The sequence below is a fragment of the Bos javanicus genome, chromosome 19 (assembly GCF_032452875.1).
Source record: "Bos javanicus breed banteng chromosome 19, ARS-OSU_banteng_1.0, whole genome shotgun sequence".
Classification (NCBI taxonomy): domain Eukaryota; kingdom Metazoa; phylum Chordata; class Mammalia; order Artiodactyla; family Bovidae; genus Bos; species Bos javanicus.
The window spans coordinates 58566484-58582305 of record NC_083886.1 but is presented as its reverse complement, the minus strand read 5'-3'; the positions used below and the strand labels follow the sequence as shown (position 1 = coordinate 58582305).

At 52.7% G+C, this 15822-nt stretch overlaps 1 long non-coding RNA gene across 1 annotated transcript in view; it reads right to left on the bottom strand.

The window, feature by feature from the left end:
- Positions 1-1494: 1494 nt before the first annotated feature.
- The window catches only part of LOC133232938 (uncharacterized), a 41976-nt gene continuing 27648 nt past the window's right edge, over positions 1495-15822 (bottom strand). The window contains exons 2-4 of the long non-coding RNA XR_009731508.1: positions 7852-7977; positions 4899-6815; positions 1495-4516 (exon numbers count right to left, since the gene is read on the bottom strand). This is a non-coding gene — a long non-coding RNA (uncharacterized LOC133232938). The remainder of the gene's footprint in view (positions 4517-4898; positions 6816-7851; positions 7978-15822) is intronic.

Sequence of the window (15822 nt, the reverse complement as noted above, 5' to 3'; positions counted from 1 at the left end):
TGCTCTCGGGCAGGAGAATAAAGTCGTTGTCTGCCACATTTCCTGGGCTCCCTTTAATGCTCCCACCTCCAACAGCGTGTTGGGTTTTTTTTTCCATTCCGCGTTGGGCTTAAGGTTTGCACAGGCTTCCCTTGTGGCTCAGCTGGTAAAGAATCCGCCTGCAATACGGCAGACCTGGGTTCAATCCCTGGGCTGGGGAGATCCCCTGGAAAAGGGAAAGGCTACCCACTGCAGTATTCTGGCCTGGAGAATTCCATGACTGTATAGTCCATGGGGTTGCAAAGAGTCGGACACAACTGAGCAAGTGTCACTGAAGTGTGCACGGCTCCCTAGCACTGCCAAAGATCCCCTCTTACCTGCACTCACTGCCTCTGCCCCCTCATGTAGTGGTCAGTGGTCCCGGGGGCTTCTGACCTCACTCCCCTAATCCCGCTGTGGCCTCCTCCACCTCCCAGCCCCACCTCCACCCCCAGCCCCCAACCTCCACCCCCTCGGTGTCCATTGGGTAAAGGGCCCCATGGCTGTCCCCATGCTCCTGGGATGGGGAAGGGTGGGAGGGGGCATGCTGGAGACAAGGAACCAGCCTTCTAGAGGGTCTGCTATTTTCAGCAACCATGCCCAGGGAAGGGGGTCGCCCCCAGAGAGCAAAACTTTACTTATTTACCAGATTAAATGTTGAGCCCCTTGGTCGGCCAGGTTATAGATCTGTCGGCAGGGACAATGGGATGGTCTTTGGCAAGGGAGTGTCTTGGGAATCTTGGTGTTCCCCACCTCCCCATCCCCACCAAGGCCCTGATTCCTTTGTCAGCCGGGAAGCTTGAGGGTCTTGCGACCCAACTTCCCGCTTTGTCCCGTCACTATGGGATAAGACAGCAGGGGGCGCTGCAGGATAGGCCGGATGCGCAGACTGGCCTGGTAGCCAGGGGGCGGGCCTTTAAAGCAGATTTCCAGGCAGATCTAAGTTATTGCCAAGAAACTGTGCCTGCCCAGCCCCACCCCCACCCCCACCCCTCCACGCCCCTCCACGCCCCCACCCACCCTCACCCCCACCCCCATCCCCATCACGTCCGCAGCCAGCAGGGAGCAGCTGGGCAGAAGGGCTCAACCGGTCCCCTAGTCGCTCTTCTCCACCCTGAGGCCACGGAGTCACGACCTTCCTCCAAGCCCGGAGGTGGCGGAGACGGGCGGGTGGCGGCGGTTTCCCCAGGTCCTCCTGGCGACTGGGAAGGCTGGCTGCGCGGGGCAGTGTGTGAAGGGCCCTGTCCTCGTCCGTTCCGCCTGGTCCGGGCAGCCCTTCCCGCTGATCCCACATTGGCTGCCTGCCCTCCCCGCGGTGGGCACCGGCCTACCTGGACTCCGCAGCCGCAGGGCCTCGGTCAGTGCCTCTAGGGTCCCAGGCTCCCCCAGAAGCTCCTGCCCAGGGTACACTCCCCACTCAGGGAGTGTGAGCCTCGACTTCAGCCCCACACAGCCAGGATGGAGGGAGGGGGCGGGAAGGGGAGGGAGATGGGGCGGGGAGAAGCGGGCAGGGGAGAAGCCGACCCCACAGTGAGTCACCGGGCCGAGCTGGGACCCGGGGTAGGGTGCCGGGGCGGGGCTCCCGGGATGCTGCAGCCCTTCAGCCAGGGCCCCCGGGGGCTCCCCAGGCACCGAGGGGGCAGGAAGGCAGGCCTGGCTGAGGGGCGCCCTGCAGGGGAGGGAAGAAGGGAAGGGGGGTGTGGAGGCTCGTCCAGAGCCTCCTCCTGTCTGATCACACCTCCCCTCAAGGAACCGGGAAAGAGGACGCCCCTGGGGGTAGCCGGTCTGCCACCTGGCCCTCCCTCACCTTCTCCTGGAAAGGAGAGCTCAGGCCACCGTCTAGGTGCCCCTGGAGAAAGTGGGTACGGGCCTGACTCTGCCTCGTGGCCAAAACGGGTTTCCCACCCAGGGCTCCCACCTACCCTCCTTCTCGGGGTCCTCTAGGCAGGAGCGGGGATGGGGTGATGAGGACATGGTTGGTCCACTTCCCACAGTCACCCCTGACCTCTGACCTCAGGTCCCATGCCCCTGGCCATGGCTGGGGCCTCCCACCCCTCCAGCTGAGCCTGGGCAAGGGCTCCTCCAGTCTTGGGCACCCCTTCCACCCACTTGCCGGCCTGGCTCCGCCCCGCCACCCCAACTCTCCACGGCTGCTGGAAGTGAAAGAGTTAACAAGGTCTGTGGCGTTTCCCTCCTAGACTCCTCCTAGATGTATATTTAGCAGACAGGGCAAAGCCAGGGAGAGGAATGCCCAGCTGCCCTGGCACTGGAGCCCCTGATGGCCACACTACTCCCGGGAGAGTGGGGGCGGCTCTAAATGGAAGGCTGTGGTCTCAGGCGGGACTTGGAGGCCTCTGTGGAGAAGGGCAGGGCGTTGCTCCTTTTCCAGAGAGAAGGACCGAATGACTGGGTCTCCCAGGGCCGCGGGAGGCAGGATTGTGGGAAGGGGGCTGGCATCAGAGAGCTCACTGCCAAGGGGCATTAGGGCACAGCTGGCTGGGAGGGTTCCTTCCACCTGCCGAGCCCGGTGCTGGCCTGGGCCAGGGACCGTGGGAACTGAGGGTCTCAGGCCGGGTGCCCCAACCAGTTCAGGTGCCCGCCTGGCTGGCTGGACGTGGCCGGAGGGGAGATGGCTGGGGAGCCGTGTGCCAGCAGTCACCTGTTCATTTTGGGACAGCGGGCATTGCCAGCAGACATCAACGTGGGGTGGGCTAGAGCAGGAGTTTTTCTAAGTTCTCCATCGAGAGTGCTTCCAGGGGCCCGACTTTTGAGAAGTGACTGACAGGTGGGATGATGGCACAGTATTTGGCTTTAATGGTGGGGAACCCACTGAGCTGGCACCAGGGCACCTGGGTTCTGGACCTTTCTCTGATACCAACACACTGCATGACCTTGGAAAAGTCATTTCTGGCCCCAGGGGTCTCACTTAGCTCGTCTGTAAAATGTGGAGGTTGGACAACACGGGACCCACGGTCAAGTCGATTGGCAAACTCCAGACTCCTGGATGAACCTCAGTTCAGAGTAGAAGGGTGAGACACAGCCTGCTGGTTGGGAGGCATCTCACAGAATAAGCAGCAGCTTCTGAGACTCTCCCATGGACCTGTGTGTTTGTGGTGGGTGTGTGTGTGTGTGTGTGTGTGCGCGCCCACACATGCAAGCGCCTCCTGGCCTTCTGAGACCTCTGATCTCCCTCTTAGACCTGCTGCCTCGCCTCCAGGGAGCTCCTCTGTGATGAAATAGAAGTGGGCTCCCATAGAGTGAAAGTGTTAGTTGCTCAGTCATGTCCGACCCTTTGCAACCCCATGGACTGTAGCCTGCCAGGCTCCTCTGTCCATGGAATTTTCCAGGCAAGAGTACTAGAGTGGGTTGTCATTTCCTCCTCCAGGGGACCTTCCTGACCTAGGGATCAAACCCGCATCTGCATTTCCTGCATTGGCAGGCAGATTCTTTACCGCTGAGCCACCTGGGGAGCCACAGGACCAGACACTAGGCTTAATATTTTGTTTGCACCATCTAATAGACTCTTCATAATAACCCTCAGGAGGTAAGAATTATTACCTTCGTTTTTCTAGATGGACATGAAAAAAGGGCAAGAGTTAGTTGCTCAGTCATGTCTGACTCTATGCGACTCCATGGACCTTCACGACCTTCACCCAGAGAACCAGGGTCTCGATGAACGTTAGTCTCGATGAACCATGCATTGCTGGCAGATTCTTTACTGTCTGAGCCACCAGGGAAGCCCATAGATGGACATATACTGAGGGTCAAAGAGTTAAAGCAATTGGCCTGCAAAACATGCCTAGTTCGTGGTGAGGCAGGACTCAGATGCAGGCCTGTTTGTTCATCCCTGGGTTCGGTGCATCTCACAGTTGGGCAAGGTGCTTGAGTTAGGTGGGAGCGCAGACCCAGGAGGGAGGCATAGAGCACGCATCGTTTTGCTTTCTTCTCACTCTTGGAGTCAGGTAAAAACAGAGAGGACTTTGCCGAAACCTGGTGGGTGGGGGACGGGCCGTCCCCAGTGGGAAATGAATGAAGGTGGAAAAGTGGGTGGTGCCGGCTTGGAGGCCTCTCTTGGAGGCTGAGTTTCTTCCGATGGTTCTTAAGATCACATTCCAGTAGGATCCCTCCAACTGCATTATAGACGAGGGATTGATGAGGCTGGAGAGCCCTTAGGAGACCACTGGGAGGGTCCAGGCATCATAGAAAAGGTGAGTCCAGGATGGAGGGCCCAGATGCCCCTCAGGGTATGCTGAGTTTGGAGAAGACCCGGGGACAGAGAGAGGGAAGGCTCACCCCCTCTGTGGCCCCTGGAGCCCTTCTGGAGGGAAGGGAGATTGTGGAAGAGGCTGCACATGGAGACAGAGGAGGATGTTTGCCTGTGTTGTGACATAATTCCAGATAGGAGCGTCCCAGGAGTTCGCTGGTGGTCCAGTGGCTAAGACTCTGTGCTCCTGACTCAGGGGGCCCAGGTTCAATCCCTGGTCTGGAAACTAAGATCCTGTAAACCCCACGGTGTGGCAAAAAATTAATACTATCTATTAATATTGTTTAAATCCGTGTATGTTAATAAATATTAATATATTTAACAATATTAATATTAATAAAATGAAACAATTAATATTTAAATCGGTGTATATTAATAATTATTACTATATTTAACAATATTAATAATTGATATTAATAAATGAAAACAATAATAGAAGTAGAGCGTAGACTTCCCTGGTGGCCCAATGGGTTAAGACTGAACTTCCAAGGCAGGGGGCACAGGTTCGATCCCTGGTTGGACAACTAAGATCCCACATGTCACATGACATGGCCAAGAATAAATAAACGTTTTTTAAAAAGTAGGGTGTCCTATGTGAGAGGTTAGAAGTGCATACCTGGTTTTCTCTGATTGGTCCTAAGCTGGAAGCCCAGATAAGAGCTAGGGCAGCTGTCAATCATTAATTAAGCCCTGCCGACGTGGGATGGTTGCTGCCGGGGTAACTGTTTGACATTCTGGACCACTTGTCCGGGATAGCGGTCTGATTTCCTACAAGTCTGACTTACGGCTAGCAGGCTGGCTTCCTGGCATGGTTGCCGCTGATTGCAGGTCAGAGATCTATTTTTATAGAAGCTCTGGCCATGATCCATCTGTATATTTAGTGTCTCAACAACAACCCATGAGTATCACCCGTTTTTCAGGCAAACAAACGAGGAAGTCATAGGGCCGAAGTCGTAGGGCCAGTACGTTTCAGAACCTGGACAGGAAGCCACTGGTTTTGAGCTTATATTTCTTTGCCTTTCAGCCTTCTGGAGGCAAGGGTCCTGACCCCTAGCCTCCAACCCCTATGCCAGTACACTGAGCTTGCTCTCAATAAATATTTATTAAAGTTAAGGCGTAGAAAAGTTTGAGGGAACCAGGTAGAAATGCAAAATGAAAGTGTATGTGTCCAGTGGGGGTGGGTAGTTCCCTGGTGGCCCAGTGGTTACGATTCTGGGCTTTCACTGCAGTGGCCCAGGTTCAGTACCTCGTCAGTAAACTGAGATCCCACAAGCCACCTGACATGGCCAAATAAAAGAATAGAACAGAATGGGGTGCCAGGGGATCCTGGCTGGAAGGGCACCACCGTTAGAACTGTCAAGCGTTCGAACATCTTCCCTCTTGGCGTCCCACGGGCATCTCTGCACTCGAGGCTTGGACACCGAAACCACAGGCTGAGACACGCGGATCTGGGCCAGCTGGGTGGGAGGGAACTCGCCTCTGGGAGACAAAAGCCGTCCACCCACCGGCCTGTCCACCACCCTGTTCTAATCGAAGTATTGGGAGGTCTGGTCCAACCTCGCTGAGTAATTAGGGGCAGTCAAGAGCTGAGAAGGACACTTCCTCCCAGGAGCTGGCCTGGGGGTCTGGCCAGGTGAGGGGGACGGGAGCCTCCAGCCCTGTTGGAGGCAGAATTCTCAGGCGGCCACGTGATCTCTGCCCCTGTCCTCGGGAGTTACTCCGTGATTATATTATGTTACGCAGTAGAGAACCACACTGCAGGGGAGGGTGGTGACCTGAGGTCAGGTGATGGGGTGGTCAGACAACCCCCACCCTGGGGCGGGGGGAGGTCAGGTGATCTGGCTGCCAGCGTGTTCTGTATTCGCCCTGAGATTCCACAAGCCCTAGTTTGTGTATCTCTGAAGGGATCAGTTGGCCTGAGCAATCTAACCCCGCCAACTGTGATCTGGATTCCTCTGAGGCCAGGAGAGGCCAGGAGAGGCCAGGACGAAGGCCAGCTCCCCTGGGTGATGCTGGTCCGGTGGATGTCGGTGGCTGTTCGGTCCCGTGGACAGAAATAAGCAGAAGAATTCACTTCTGGATGTGGGTGTGGTGACCCTGGACCCGTGGGATTCCCACCCCGCCCTCTGCAGCCTCAGTTCCTCTACGACCTCAGATTGGAAGGGCTGCACCTGGAAGAACCACAAGCGTGGCTGTTGATCTTTCCCAGGGCTTGGTTCTGCTTTCTCCCCGGGGCCTTACAGGAGGGTGTGGTCACAACTGATAGAGACCTAAGCATCCAGCCAGCCCACTCAGTACACACAAAGGCTGGGCATCAGGAGCCTGAGCCAGGGCTGGGGAGGTGACTGGCCCCTCGCTACCGCCACTCACGGCCCTTCTGACACCATGTGGACGAAACTCACTGCAAGAGAAAGGAAGTGGGCAGGGCCTGCACAGCGCCGGTAGACCTTTCAGTGGCTCTGCCTCCGTCAGCCTCTCTCTTTCTTCTTTTCCCCAGAAAGGCATCCACCAGAGGGCTTGGTTCCCTGAAAAACTAAGGGAAGAGAAAAGCAACTAGAGATGATCACACTAAGGGAAGTAAGTCAGAAAGACAAACACCACATGATATCACTTATATGTGGAATCTGAAATATGACACAAATGAGCTTATCTTCAAAACAGACTCATAGACGTAGGGAGCAGACTTGTGGTTGCCAAGGTGGGGCCGGTAGGGGAGGGATGAGGAGGGAGGCTGGGATTGGTAGATGCAAATTATTACATATAGAGTGGTTAAACAACAGGGTCCTCCTGTATATTCAATATCCTGGGATAAGCATGCTAAGTTGCTTCAGTCGTGCCTGACTCTTTGACGCTATGGACTGTAGCCCACCAGGCTCCTCTGTCCACGGGATTCTCCAGGCAAGAATGCTGGAGTGAATTGCCATGCCCTTCTCCAGGGGATCTTCCAGACCCAGGGATGGAACCCATGTCTCTTACATCTCCTGCACTGGCAGGCGGGCTCTTTACCACTAGTGCCATCTGGGAAGCCCACACAAAGCCCTCTGTTGGCTTCCTGTTGCCTGGGGTAAGATGCTGCCCTTTGAGGTACTAGCTGCCAGGCTCTCGGCCTGTCTCTCCCCATGTCCCCCTCCCAACCATGCTCCAGCCAAGCTGGCAGACTCCCGGCACCTGTTCAGTGCCTGACAAATGGATGTTATTCTCCATTAAATTGGTACCAAGTGCGTGAGTGATAACAGGCAGTCTGGCCAATCGGAGACTTTCCTTTCGGCTTTGAGGTTCTGAGCAGAGCAGACAGCACCTACATGCACACCAGTCTTAGCGCCCTCGCTATGCAGTGCTGTGCAGCGGCTCTACGGAGACAGTCTGGGTCCCCTTGAACTGGGGTGACGACCTGGCCTTTATTGTCCCCCACCCCTTGCTGCCTGCCTGCCACTGGCTGCCCTCCGTGGGGCTCCCGGGGAAAGGAAGGGCTGCAGGCGGGGCAGAGGGCCCCTGGTGGGAGCTCTGGATCAGGTGGTTTTCTCAGCAGCACAGGGGCCCCTTCTAGTCCTCCAGGCCCTGAAACTCACCCACAGGAGCGGAGAGCAAGGTCGAAGCTGAGGTGGAGCTGAGATGCCAGCTCCTGGGCGAGAAGGAGGAGGAATCTGCACAAAGGGTCCTTCTGCATCGAGGGGCCCCAGTGGGTAGGCCTGCAGCTAAGAAAACATCTTTAGTGGTTTTTACTGCAGGCACCTACATTCCTGAATAGCTGAAGGGGAGAAGGCCCCAGAAGGGGGTGGAGGGAGGCTCCCCACCTGGCCTTGCTACAAGGAACAAGCATTGAAAGGAGCTAGAAATATGGTACAGAAAGTTCTGGGAGCTTATTAAGGGCAGATCCTCAAGGAAGCCAGGAGCCAACCAACAGACAGAGCCTGGCTTTCTTTCTCTCCAGGACAGGGCGCTCAGAGCAGTGTTGAGCTTCTTCTTAGGGGAGTCCTGTGTCCATGAGGCTTTCAGAGAAAGGAGTTTTCTCCGAGGGAGAGGAGTGCCTTTTCTTCTCTATTTGTAGATCTCCAGAGTGTATCTGGTAAGAGTTGGGGCCAGGCCTGTTGGTCACTCACCCACACGGGGTGGAACCAAGTGGTACAACTCTTTGGCCAGAAGACAAAAGAGTCTCTTTAGCTCCAAAGGACACCACTCTGGTTCTCAGACTCAATGTCCCGGGCATTGTGAAAGGCAGAATTCTAAGATGTGCCCTGAGAGTTGCCCCTGTGATTGCGTGCTCTGTTGCTCAGTCGTGTCTGACTCTTTGAGACCTCATGGACTGTAGCCCTCCTGTCTCCTCTGTCCATGGGATTCTGCAGGCAAGAATACTGGAGTGCCTTGCTGCTTCCTTTTCCAGGGGATCTTCCCGATCCAGGGATCAAGACATCCCGACTCAGGGATGTCTCCTGTGTCTCCTGCACTGGCAAATGGATTCTTTACCACTGCACCACCTGAGACGCCCCTAAGGTTATTCTTTCATTAATGGCAAAAGGGATTCACAGTGGAATAAATTTACTAATCCACAGACCTTCAAATAGAGTGGTTACCTGGATGGGCCTGACCTAAACTAAAAGAGCCCTTTAAAAGCAGAGAGTTTCTCTGATGGCAAAAGGAGAATCAGAGATTCTAAGCACAAGAAGGATTTGATGCACCGTCAGTGGCTTTGAAGGAGGGGGCGGGGTCGCCAGGGGGTGGCAGCTGCAGGGAAAGGACTTGAGGGCTGCCTCCAGGAACGGAGACCAGCAAGCAGCCAGCAAGAGCACAGGGGCCTCTGTCCTACAGCCGCAGGGAACTGGTTCTGCCAACAACCTAAATAAACTTGGGAGTGAATTCTTCCCCAGAACCTTCAGTAAGCGCTCAGCCTGGCCACCTCCTTGATTTTGGCCTTCAGTTTTTAAGCAGGGACCCAGTCAAGTCCACCCCAGACCTCTGACCTACAAAGCAGGGAGCTAATAATAGATCAGGCCTCTAAGCTTGTGGTGACTTGTTACTTGGCAGTCGGGAACCATTGTGCCTACACATGAAGGGTTCAGGTCATCATGCATGTTGACCCAAGTGAGAAGGAAAACGAACGATTCTGACTCACCCATGACCTGGAGGTGGCAGGCTCCTCCTACACTCTGTTTATGTCCTTACTCCACACCAAGGCATCCAAATCTTTGTCCATTAGCCTCTGCCAGAGGCCCCAGGCTTCCCAGCTGATGCAGTGGGTAAAGAATCCACTGGCAGTGCAGGAGACACAGGAGACCTGGGTTTGATCCCTGGGTCGGGAAGATCCCCTGGAGAAGGGAGTGGCAACCCACTCCAGTAATTCTGTCTGGAGAACCCCATGGACAAAGGAGCCTGGCAGGCTACAGTCCATGGAGTTGAAAAGAGTCCGACACTGAGCTCAAGTACTCAGAGGCTCCAAGCTCCAATCACTGGACTAGGAAGTTTGGGCACAAACCACTTATCAATAGGCTAATTGCAGGTGAACAGGATGGCTTCTTGGGCCTAATTATCCGTGTTTCTTATCTGTTTTCTTCTCTGTTAACTTTTCCTGTATTTCTGCCGAAACTGTTGGATCACTCAGTTCAGTTCAGTTCAGTTCAGTCGCTCAGTCGTGTCCGACTCTTTGCAGCCCCATGGACTGCAGCACCCCAGGCCTCCCTGTCCATCACCAACTCCTGGAGTTTGCTCAAACTCCCGTCCATTGAGTTGGTGATGCCATCCAGCCATCTCATCCTCTGTCGTCCCCTTTTCCTCCTGCCCCCAATCCCTCCCAGCATCAGAGTCTTTTCCAGAGTCTTTACAGCATCGGACCTTGCTTCTATCACCAGTCACATCCACATCTGGGTATTGCTTTTGCTTTGGCTCCATCCCTTCATTCTTTCACTCAGTCCTTGACAAAAGCTAAATCCCTTCCAGCAAGTTATCTAAAACTCCCTGATCCAGGACCCAGACTGTTCTTCCAGAGAGTTCCTTAAAGCTCATAATGGATTGCTTTCTCTGTTGGTCCCACGATCTACCTGACTCGATTCATCCTTTGGCAGAGATGGTGAGCTGTCCATCAAAATCCTTGCTCCTCTTTCATAGTATAGAGCTGGTGCTAAGGCACTGAGACTACATTTCCCAGCTACCCTTGCAACCAGGTGTGGTCATGTGACTAGTTCCCACCAATAGTATGTGAGCCAAAGAGATGCGTGCCAACACCTTAGGAGGCAGGGAAAGAAGCAGGTGTGCCTCCCCCATCCACCTTCTCTTTGGCCAGCTGGATGGAGGTGACAGTGAGAACAGCAGAGCCTTGAGATGGAGAGAGCCTGGGTCCCTGAATCACCATATGGAGAAAAGCCACTGGCCAATCAAGAATCCCTGCCTTGGTGTGTTAAAAGAGTAAGAAATAAATTTTATGATATTTAGACCATTATGCTTTTGGGGTCTATTTGTTACTGCTTTTTAGCCCACTTTTGATGATATGTATCCCTCTACTTGGCCCCCGACCTGAATCGGATTGCACAAGGTGCTGACTAAACTCCTGGTATGAAAACCTCCAAATATTCCCTGCGTTTCACGGCCCTTAGCTGGCTGCGATCCTCGTCCTGGTTCACGCTGTCTGCTTGCTCCAGAGTCTGGCTGACTCAGCTGGCCTGGGCCACCGTCTACCCGCTGTCGATGAGTGCCTGGCTCACAGAAAAACGCACGTTTATTCGCCCAAAACATAGGGTTCTTTTTTTTCAGCAAAGGTGGTGCAGCAATATATTTGGAGAAGCAAGCACCCAGGCCTCTGGTTCCTTGGGACACAGCCAGGAAACACACGTCTTCAGGCTCAGCTCTCTGAGCCAAAGCTGCCAGCGCTGGGAGCAGAGGGGGCCCAGGCTGATGGGGGAAGAGAGGAGACCAGAGGTGACAACTCTCTCAGAAAGCAATTAAGCGCTTCTTGGTGGCCTCAGGGACAGCCTCCACTTTTTTGGACTTTCCCCCCAGGGAGGCTGAGGCATGGGGGAGGAGAGCCTCTGTAACTGCAGCTCTTGAAGGCTCTGCTTAGTGATGTGGCGTGCAGAAGACTCCGAGCAGTCTTGGCAGAAAGGCAGCCCCGCCCTGCCCGCTGCTGGGGGTGCCCTCTCCTGCGCCCGCGGCAGTCTACGGTGTAAAGAACCCATCCTCTTGTCTGAAGCAGCCGTGTGGGGAGCCCGGGAAGGGACTGGAGTGAGGACCAAGATCAAGAGCGATCAAGAGCCCCACCTGGCTTGTCCACACCTGGAGTACAGCTCCAGGTTTCCAGCCTCAGCAGAGAGAGGACAGGCTTGACTGTGGATGGTCAGGCCGCCTGGAACAGGCCCAACAGGCCCCAGGCAGGCCCCGGTGGTGGCTCACGAATACCACAGCCCAGCTCCGACTGGAATCAGGATGCCCTGGAGGGCCTAGACTTACACGACAGCCCCATGTTCAGACGGCTCCATGAAGATGCCTCTGCCTCAGCAATTTCCAGGGCAAATTTGCTTTTGATTGAAGCCTGGAAGAAATAGTGGCAGACTCCCCAGGGCCCAGCAATCTAGCCACTGGCTCCTGCTGGCTTTTCCAGTCTGTGAGCAAAAATCCAACCAAATGCCTAGGCTGTCTTGGAGGTTGTGTGCTCAGTTTCTTGGTCGCTCAGTTGTGTCCGACTCTTTGTGACCTCATGGACTGCAGCCCACCAGGCTCCTCTGTCCGTGGGGATTCTCCAGGCCAGAATATTGGAGTGGGTAGCCTGTCCCTTCTCCAGGGGATCTTCCGAACCCAGGATTCTCCTGCATTGCAGGAGGATTCTTTACCAGCTGAGCTAATGACAATAAGCTGACCTGGGCTGTCCCACAGATGCCCAGAACCCACTCAGAGAGGGTCAGTGAGGGTCCCTAGGCGTCCCCATATGTCTAGGTGGCCACACAAGAGCCTGAATCCTCCATGTGTAGCCAAGGGGGCACCCCTGCTTCCCATCTGGGCAGATCTCAGCACTAACCCTGCAGTGATGATGAGCGAGGAACCGGTGGTAAGCGCATCTCATTCAGGATGTATCTGTAGTGATTTCGTTTCTTTCTTCTTTTTTTTATTATTGGCCACACAGCATGCAAAATCTTAGTTTCTCGACCAGGGATCAAACCTGCACTCCCTGACACAGAAGCCTGGAGTCTTAACCACTGGACCACCAGGGAGGTCCCCATTTAGAGATTAAAGTGAGAATCTTTTCCCAACATCCCCGATTCCTTCACCATGGCTCACCACCCTTTCTGCCCCAAATCCTTTCCAACAGTTTAAATCCTTTCTTCTCCACACCCAGCGTGGTTCCTCTCATTCTGTCACTTGTAACTTAAGACTTTGCTCACATTAGTTCCTTCCAAACGTCCCCTTTCTGAATCTAGCTGGGTCCTCTGCATGCCCAGTTGGCACGCACATCTGACCAGATCCCCATCTACAAACCCCATCTCTCCCAGGGGATCCAGGGGTCCGCAGTTTGACAGGTGTGATAATCCAGTGCATGGTGCTGGGCGCCCACAGGGGATACCAGAGCCCAAGGTCCTCCCAGGACTGGTAGCTCAGATGGCTCCCAGAGCAGAATAACCTGAGCCGGCTGCCCTTTCCTTCTCGTGAGTGACTCAGCAGGAAGCTGGCCGACAGAAAACAAACCAAGTCCTGGATCTTGCAGAAGGGTTAGCGAGCAAGGCCAGGGCCTTAGGCTGCGCGGGGAGAGGTACTGAGGCTGGCAGCAGAGCTGGACGCCGAAAAGATGCTCAACCTCACTTAGAACAAGAGTCAAATGAAACTGTACCCAGGTGCCATTTTCCACCAAGCCGACTGGCAAACGTCAAAGGTTTGATCACGCTCTGAGTTGGCAAGGGTGGAGAAAGGCTTCCTCATGCTTTGCTAGCAGAACTGTAAACCCATACAATGTCCCTGGAGAGCAATTTGGCACTCTCTACTGAATGCACAAATTCCTTGACCCAGCAATTCCACTTCTGGACAAACACCTTCTAGTTAGGCCTGCACGTTGGTGAAGCGACAGGTGGCGTTGTATAAAGACAGAAATATAGATCAATGGAACAAAATAGAAAGCCCAGAGATAAATTCACGCACCTATGGACACCTTATCTTTGACAAAGGAGGCAAGAATATACAATGGATTAAAGACAATGTCTTTAACAAGTGGTGCTGGAAAAACTGGTCAACCACTTGTAAAAGAATGAAACTAGAACACTTTCTAACACCATACACAAAAATAAACTCAAAATGGATTAAAGATCTCCACGTAAGACCAGAAACTATAAAACTCCTAGAGGAGAACATAGGCAAAACACTCTCCGACATACATCACAGCAGGATCCTCTATGACCCACCTCCCAGAATATTGGAAATAAAAGCAAAAATAAACAAATGGAACCTAATGAAACTTAAAAGCTTCTGCACATCAAAGGAAACTATAAGCAAGGTGAAAAGACAGCCTTCAGAATGGGAGAAAATAATAGCAAATGAAGCAACTGACAAACAACTAATCTCACAAATATACAAGCAACTCCTACAGCTCAATTCCAGAAAAATAAATGACTCAATCAAAAAATGTGCCAAAGAACTAAATAGACATTTCTCCAAAGAAGACATACAGATGGCTAACAAACACATGAAAAGATGCTCAACATCACTCATTATCAGAGAAATGCAAATCAAAACCACTATGAGGTACCATTTCACGCCAGTCAGAATGGCTGCAATCCAAAAGTCTACAAGCAATAAATGCTGGAGAGGGTGTGGAGAAAAAGAGAACCTTCTTATACGGTTGGTGGGAATGCAAACTAGTACAGCCACTATGGAGAACAGTGTGGAGATTCCTTAAAAAACTGGAAATAGAACTGCCTTATGACTCAGCAATCCCACTGCTGGGCATACACACTGAGGAAACCAGAATTGAAAGAGACACATGTACCCCAATGTTCATCGCAGCACTGTTTATAATAGCCAGGACATGGAAGCAACCTAGATGTCCATCAGCAGATGAATGGATAAGAAAGCTGTGGTACATATACACAATGGAGTATTACTCTGCCATTAAAAAGAATACATTTGAATCAGTTCTAATGAGGTGGATGAAACTGGAGCCTATTATACAGAGTGAAGTAAGCCAGAAAGAAAAACACCAATACAATATACTAACGCATATATATGGAATTTAGAAAGATGGTAACAATAACCCTGTATATGAGACAGCAAAAAAGACATTGATGTATAGAACAGTCTTTTGGACTCTGTGGGAGAGGGAGCAGGGGGATGATTTGGGAGAAAGGCATTGAAACATGTATAATATCATATATGAAACGAGTCGCCAGTCCAGGTTTGATGCCCGATACTGGATGCTTGGGGCTGGTGCACTGGGAAGACCCAGAGAGATGGTACAGGGAGGGAGGAGGGTTCAGGATGGGGAACACGTGTATACCTTTGGCAGATTCATGTTGATATATGGCAAAACCAATACTATATTGTAAAGTTAAAAAAAAAAAAATGACAAGACTCTGAGGTGTTCTCCGTAGGTCCATCTTCACGGTATGCCCAGGTGATGGAATACAGCGCTCAGACAAAGAATCAGAACCATGGATGGTGGATGTGGAAACACAGCTCAGACGCATTGTCATGCGGGAAGACACAAGAAAAGCAAAGCAGAAGAACCGGTTACGGGGCTCACTGGTTTCCCGTCTTGATGAATGAATCAAACAGCATGCTACCATTCAGGTGAAAAAGGCTGAGAAAAAACCATATATCTGCTTGTCTGGTTGAATGTGCCGAAGAATCTCTCTGGATGGATACCCAAGAAACTGGTTTCATTGGTATTTTTAGGAATAAGCATTTTCATTAGACACTGTTTTATAACTTTTACCTTGTGAACTGTATGAATATATTACATATTGAGAAAGAAAATACAGTTTTTAGAATATGTGCTCCCCGCCTCCACAATGGAAAGGAATAACTCCCAGTGCTTGAGAGGCAAGTACTAGCTCCTGGATAACATGAAGTGATGGAGGTCTTACGTTCACATGGTATGTTACATTCTAGTTTTTAAAAAATCCTTTGTCCATGCTGCAGGGCCTGTGGAATCTTAGTTCCCTGGCTAGGGAACAAACCCACACCCCCTGCAGGGACAGCACAGCATCTCACCCACTGGGGCACCCAGGAAGCCCTGTATTCACTCTCTGACAGCAAAGTGATCACAGCACTTCTGACTTACCCTGCGTAGTATTACCCCTTGCAAACATGTTTTTCATCAAGGTCAAATAAGCTTTGATGAAAGGTCATATCTTTTCTTCTATAGGTGGAGAGGGGATCTGTGTGGTCTTGTTCTGTGATTGTCAAGTCTGTACACACTGCCCTCCAATTCCCTGGTTTCTAGAACAGACAAAGCTGTGACTCAACACGGAAGCTAAGAGCAGAGTTGAAGTGGAAGTGGATTCCGCCGGCTCCCTCTGGTCCGTCCAGAGCCAGAAGTGGGGACCACCCTCTCCCCACGGCCTACCTGGACT